This window comes from Mirounga angustirostris, unplaced genomic scaffold, assembly GCF_029215605.1.
Source record: "Mirounga angustirostris isolate CCGP_5_RB_7025 unplaced genomic scaffold, mMirAng1.0.hap1 SCAF_2, whole genome shotgun sequence".
NCBI classification, from domain to species: Eukaryota; Metazoa; Chordata; class Mammalia; order Carnivora; family Phocidae; genus Mirounga; species Mirounga angustirostris.
Window position 1 is genome coordinate 159150196 of NW_026991710.1, and position 7638 is coordinate 159157833.

A 7638-nucleotide genomic window follows, 5' to 3' on the forward strand; every position below is an offset into this window, starting at 1 on the left:
AGTGAGGTCGGGGGGCGGGGCCGGGCCACAGTATTTAAGCGGCGGCGCCTCGCTCCCCTCCGCCTTCTCTTCCCGGTTCTTCCCGGAGTCGGGAAAAGCTGGGTTGAGAGGGCGAAAATGGAAGAGGGGTCTGGTCTAGGTTACGCTGCACTGCAGCGTTCGGGGGTCTTGGCCCGGGCCGAGGGGGTAGAGGCGCCCAGCTCTGGGTCCGGGGGCCGTGGCGGCCGCCGCGACCCAGCATGGGGATTCGCCGTGGTGGAGCCTCTGGGAGCGGTGGGGTCGTGGCTCGGGACGGGGCGAGGGGCGCGGGGCGGAGAGCGAGACCCGGACTCAGAGTTGGGAAGTCCTGGGCCGGGCCGAGCCGCGGCTGTGGGCTCGGTGATGACCTTGGAGTGGTCACTGTACTCTGGGCTGCGGCCTCGTCCTCGCTTGGGGGTCCCTTCCCTGGACTGCTGGTGGGATCCTGGGGTGGGGCTGTGGGCGCAGCGCTAGGGCAGCAACAGCGGACTAATTGGGGGTGCCTAAGGGCACCCGCCCTGGGCTCCTTGCTGCGGACCCTCGTGTGCGCTCTCAGGGTTCTTGACTGCGGACCCCTGTGTGCGCTCTCGTTCCAAGCCCGGAACCGAAAAACGAAGTTTGCTCGATTGGGAGGGACGAATTTAAAGAACTTTTATGGTGATTCCTTCATTTGTAATTTAACATAAAAAAATGCCTTTACTGTTCTCCCCACCCCCAAACCATTTAAAAACCACTTAACATTGCGGAAAGTTTGAGGGGAGGAAAACATTTCTGCCACTCACTACTATTAAAACTTTTGCAATGCCATCCCCTTGTAGAGCTGTCGTTGTACCACAATTTTGAATCCTCCCTTTTGAAATAACATTTCTTTGTTGTTGTATCAAATGTGTAATTCTTGGGTCTATGTCATGATTTGCCTATTTTCCTATTTGGACACTTAGATTGTCTCCCCCCCCCGCCCCCGCTGCTGTAAATAACGCTGTAGTGAACATCTGGTGCATTTAACATTTTTTTCTTCTTCTGGATTATATACCTAGGACAACCTTTCAGACTTGTGTAGGGGCCAAAAGAAGATGTACTTTGTTTTTTAAGTAAAATTTTTGACATAATAGATACACATGCAGGTTTTTTAAAGATTTATTTATTTATTTATTTATTTAAGAGAGAAAGAGAGGGAGAGAGAGAATGAGCAGGGAGGCAGAGGGAGAGAGAATCACAAGCAGACTCCACGCTGAGCCCATTGACCCCCACGCTGGGCTTTATCTCTTGATCCTGAGATCGTGACCTGAGCGGAAACCAAGAGTCAGATGCTTAACAGACTGAGCCAGCCAGGTGCCCCAGATACACATGTAGTTTTAAGAAATAATACAGAGATCTCAAGTTTTCCCCAATAGAAACATGTCCTAAAACTATGGTACAATATCACAACCAGAATATTGACATTGATACAGTAGAAATATAAAACATTTCCATCAATGCAAGGATCTCTTTTAGTTGCCTTTTTTTTTTTTTAAAGATTTTATTTATTTATTTGACAGAGAGATAGAGAGCACAAGTAGGCAGAGAGCCAGGCAGAGGGAGAGGGAGAAGCAGACTCTCCACCAAGCAGGGAACCTGACGTGGGGCTCGATCCCAGGACCCTGGGATCATGACCTGAGCCGAAGGCAGCCGCTTAACCGACTGAGCCACCCAGGTGCCCCCCTTTTAGTTGCCTTTTAATAGCCACACCTCTCTCTCTTCGGCCCACCCCTGGCAACAACTAATCTATTCTTCACTTTCATACTTCTGTTATTTCAAAAGTGGAACTCATTCAAAAATGGAATCATACAGTATGTGACTTCTTGGGATGACTTTTTTCACTCAGCATAATTCCCTGGAGATAATCCAAATTGTTGCATGTATCACTAGTTCGTTCCTTTTTATTACTAAGTATCCATGGTTTGTTTAACCATTTGTTCTTTGAAGGAAGTTGGGGTTGTTTCCAGTTTTTGGCTATTATGAATAAAGCTGCTATGAACACACATGTACCAGTTTTGTTTTTTACGAAGATACTTATTCACTCTAGAAAATTTGGAAAAATTTAATAAACACCCAGAAGGAAATGAAAGTCACCCATTACATACTTGAAGTTGTTTTTCTATGCATGTGGCTTTTTAAAAATTGAGGTGCTTTACATATGGTTCTATAATCTGCTTTTGTTTCTCTTAACAATATCCTATAAACATTTTTGGAGTTATTGAATATACTTCTAAATTATAATTTTTAATGCCTAAATAGTACTCCACATTGTTGTCTTGCACCATAATTCCTTTAACCAGTTTCCTGTTAACCAGGAAAGCAGTTTCCTTCCTGCAATCCTGATTGGATTTCTGCAAAATTTTTCACCCCAACAAGACAAGAGGAGAGAAGACTTAAAAATCAAGACTTCTATCTTTAACATTTGGGGGCTTGCTTCCTAACAACAGTTACTATAATTTCCCATTAAGAATATTCTCCAGTGTTCCCTCTAATTAGGCTAATATACTTTTGGCACCATTCTCCTTTCTTTTCTCTCTCTCTCTCTTTTTTTTTTAAGAGAGAGAGAGTGTGCACCCACACGGGGGTGGGGAGGTGGGGTGGGGGAGGGAGAGAGAGAATCTCCAGCAAACTCCCTGCTAAGGGCAGAGCTGCAGGCTTGGCACAGGGCTCAATCTCACGACCCTGAGATCATGACCTGAACTGAAATCAAGAGTCAGAGGCTTATCCGACTGAGCCACCCAGATGCCCCACACCATTCTCCTTTCTTTATTTGCTCTAACACCTCCCCCTCTGTTTTCTTCCAAAGGGTGTATATTCTTTTATCTAGCCTCAAAAGAAACTAGTAAATCCTTACCAGCTGAACCCCATGTCATCGCATCTGTGATTCTAGCAGATCTTAATTGTTATTAATAACATTTTATTTCTACATATTTCATAGTAAAGGTGATAATCTTATTGTTGTCTGATAACTTAATGAAATTAATAATTAAACTCTTAAGAGCAAATATAGTTTTTTTGTTCTAAATGCAGAATTCAGAAGGTGTAAACAGATTCTGTCAAGACTGTTTCTGTGAAATCTTGTTGGGCATTGGGAATACTAAATGAATAAGAAACTGTTTTGAATATGTGTCAGTAGAAGAAAAGGAATGTGTGGTATGAAAATGCTATCCAAGCTCAAGCCATTACATGTTCTCTATGAGTAATTTCTCCTGATTTGTTTGCATCATTTTGCAGGCCATTATTTGCTGGTTCCTTCTCATCTCCTTGACCTCGGAACACTGAAGAACCCTAGGATTCAGTCCTCAGAACTCTTCCCTTTTTTCTTTATACTTACTCCTTTGGCTCTGTTTCAAGTTTCTCAGCTTCAAACCCTGTGCTGAATGCTGATGACTCCTCAGTGCTTATCTCAATATGGACCTCTCTGAACACCAATGTGTATTTCTGCCTATCCCACCCTTCCACTTGGATTTCTACAAGGCATCTCAAACCTACATCCACATTCAAACTTTTGATTCCCTCCTCAACCTACTTCGAAATGTTCCCCATCTCAGTACGTGGCAACCCCATCCTTCTAGCCATTCAAGTCAAAATTTTGCAGTTATTCTTCACTCCTGTCTTTTTCTCATGTGACACATCCAGTACATCAGCTTTTCCAGAATCTTACCACTTCTCACCACATTCACATGACACCCTGGGCCTGGCCATCATCTCTTCTTCTTCTTCTTCTCCTCCTCTTTCTCTGCCTCCTCCTCCTCCTCCTCCTTCTTCTTCTTCTTCTTCTTCTTCTTTCTCCTTCTTCTTCCCCTTCTTCTTCTTCTTCTTCTTCTTCTTCTTCTTCTTCTTCTTCTTCTTCTTCTTCTTCTTCTTCTTCTTCTTCTTCTTCTTCTTCTGCTACGATTATTTTAATAGCCTCCTAACTGACCTCCCTGCTTCCACCTGGGTCCTGTCAGTTTAGTTGTAACATAGCATAATTAACATATTTCACATCAGGTGACATCTCTGCTCTCGACTTCCCAGAGGCTTCCCATTTCAGAGTAGAAACCAGAGAATTTAGACTGGCCTATACAAGCCCTACCTAATCTGTCCCTCCACCCACCATCTATCTGTCCTTAACTCCTACCACACACCCCTCACTCACTCTGCTCCAACTGCACCTGTCCCTTGCTCTATCCAGAACAATCTGGCATGCTCCCTCTTCAGGGCCTCTGCACCTGCTACCTGGAATGCCCTTCCCCCATGTAATTCTGCGTGGCTGTCCTCCTCTCTTCAATAATTTTTTTTTCTTTATCCCAAAGTCACTTTTTCAAGGAGGCCTTCTTTGATGGCATTATTAAAAATTGTAACCTCCCCCATGACATTCCGTATTCCTATTTACTGACTTCTTTTTCTCTATGACACTATCACCTAATAGACTCTAGAATTTGTTTGTCTCTCCGTCTTCCCCCCGACCAGAAAGAAAGCCCCAAAGGAGCAGGGACTTATTTTCCTCCTTCACTACAGTATCCTCACTGCCTGAAACAATACCCGACACAGAGTAAGCACCCAATAAATTTTTGTTGAATGAACGAATAAATTCCAGTTTGTGTTGAGACCAAGTAGCAAATCCAGATGTGCATTAGAGAAATAAAAGGGTGTATTGTTTCCAGGTGGATTGTACAAGTGATTTAACTTTAGCACCACTGATGTAAAAGCCATCCTTGCATTGCACATGTCCATATGTCTTCTCTATAGGTTCTCTGTATGCAGGTTGCTTAATGCAGTAAGTAAATAAGTAAGCAAATACTGAGCGAGTGGAGGGAAGGCTTTGTGTCCTGGCGGCAGTTTGTGTATCTGTTACGTTTAAGTCTTGTCCCTGGTATCTTGCCAAGAAGTGCCCAGTGGTATTCCATAGCTTCTACATTGTGCTCTTCCCCTCTGGGTATAGCTCGGTGACTATTCCAGTACCGTGGATTCATCCTATCAGTCCTTCCACTTCTTATTGGGCTTGTGATTCTTTCTTCATTGTTCTTGGTCTTTGTCCCTTGAAGTTTCTTTTTGCCCCTCCAACATTTCATTAGTGTCTCTTCTATAGCTTTTCAGTGTGCTTAAATATAATTCAGCATTTTTCCCATCTTAAATTTGTTAAATATTTAAGTAAAAAACAGCTAAAAAAACTTAAAAAGTTCAAAGTAGTGAGGGTTGTAAGAGGTCTAAATATAATTTCAAAACGATAAATCAAATAAGCACTGAGAAATCCATACAGTTCTTATACACAATCACTGCCCACTCCTGTCATTGCCAACACATGTAAATGAACAAAGTGGTTTTTATGAGCTGTCTGGATGTGTCTGCATTCATTGGCCCTGGAAATCCCCGCACTTAGCTCAACCATGAGGAAATACAGGTAAACATTTTGAGTCTATAAAATTCACAAACAGTATTAAGACTGTAGGTCTTTTTCACTTACAGCTTCTATCTATTGCCTCACACTCTATTTGCTCTATGTCCTTCTACCATGAAGAACCCAGCCCTTGTACTCAGACATGATTTTGAACATAGTTTTGCCTCTTATGGGCTGAGTCTCATTTCCCACCGCCAACTCTTTTAAGATAAGGTTGATAGTTCCACCTCTCAAGGCTGTGGTGAGAATCCCATTCATAGGGTCTTGGTGTTTAACAATAAAATAATAAAATTAATAATAATGGTAAAATTGCTTTTGTTATTATTGTAATCATACTCTAGATATAATATTAAATATGGAAACTTCCAGGCATGCACAAAAGTGCAGAGAATAGCTTATTGGATCTCCAAGTACCCAGCTTCAACAGTTATCTGTGGCCATGCCAATCTTGTTTCACCTGTCCATGCTAAAGATTTTATTTATTTATTTGACAGAGAGAGACACAGAGAGAGAGGGAACACAAGCAGGGGGAGAGGGAGAGGGAGAAGCAGGTTTCCCGCGGAGCAGGGAGCCCAATGCCGGGCTGGATCCCAGGACCCTGGGATCATGACCTGAGCCGAAGGCAGACACTTAACGACTGAGCCACCCAGGCGCCCCTCCAGATTATTTTTAAATAGGTCACAGATATCATGTCATTCACTCATAAATATTATAGTATGTATCTCTGAAGGATATTCTTTTTAAAAATAACCATAAAATATCATTATCAGAGTATCATTCTTAAATACTATCAAATACCCCCTTAGTATTCAAATTGCCCAATTGTCACATAGGGTTTTCTTTTTTTAACAGTTTAGGTCAGTATCCAAATAAGGTCTATACCCTTGAATATTTTATTGGAGATACAATTTTTTTTTCAAGATTGTATTTATTTGCGAGAGAGAGAATGAGAGACAGAGAGCATGAGAAGGAGGAGGGTCAGAGGGAGAAGCAGACTCCCTGCCGAGCAGGGAGCCCAATGCGGGACTCGATCCCGGGACTCCAGGATCATGACCTGAGCCGAAGGCAGTCGCTTAACCAACTGAGCCACCCAGGCGCCCTTATTGGAGATATAATTAAGGTGTGGGCAGAGTTTTGCTGTAAGATTGTCCATTGCAGTGTTGTCTAGAATGGAGAAAAAGCAAAATATTCATTGTAGATTAGGGGATTGGAGTATGACCTGACAATAGAACCATACACAGCAATTTAAAACAATACTGTAGAAAGACTATGTAATGAACAGAAAAGGTATTGGTAAGTGAAAAAGGCAGGTTATAAAACAGTATTTACACTTTCTATTTTTGTTAATAAAATATATATCTGAATGGTGGGGGAAATGAATGATTTTCTCTCTTCAATTTTAGAATCAAAATTTCTCATCTTTCTATTGTGATCATGTATTCCTTGTGTAATAAAAAGCTATTAAAAATAAAACTGCAGCAGAAGGGCATCTGGACAGTTGTCTGGTTTCACATAGCGTTCATTCTATTTGAGTTGTTAAGCTCTCTTCTCCCCATGTGTTTTCTCATGTGATTTGAAGAGCAGTCCTCAGAGGTAGGAAGCAGCAGAAGCCCTGATAGGGTCTGTGCCTTCCCCTGAGGCTATCACACAGCTCCACAAAAGCGCATTCAGTTGGCTACTGTTCACCCTTGGGACACATGATCTCATGCGCACTCCGCGTGCCATCCTGGGAAGGTGGGAGGCAGAGCTGTGCTAGGACACGTCTTCCTTTTAAGGGGGGAACCGAGTCTCAGAGAACCTGACTTTTGCTCACACCAACCCTCAGGTTAGTTGTAGGGCCAAGTTTTGGTCCAGATGTCTGGTGCTGGCCATAACCATGAGACTACGTTTTGCATCCCTTCAAAATTGCAACATTTCTGTGTAGGTGTGTGAGGGGCAGGACCTACTTATGTTTGGCCAAGGGAGTGCTTAATCCTGTCTCGGTGTAATGCACCATGCTGCATTCTGTGGTTCAGGATCTGACCAAACTTGCTTGGGTTCTCCACACCCATTTAGGGAAGGATTGGCTTCTGCTTGTCTTTGCTTTCTGTAAAATATTCACGTTTGCTCCACTGTCACCTCCTCTAACCTTTGCTGCTTGCTGATGTCTGCAGCCCCCAAGTCCCTCTCGGTGAGTGTCCCTTGCACTCAGCTCATGCCTTCTATGGCACTCTGAGCCCTTA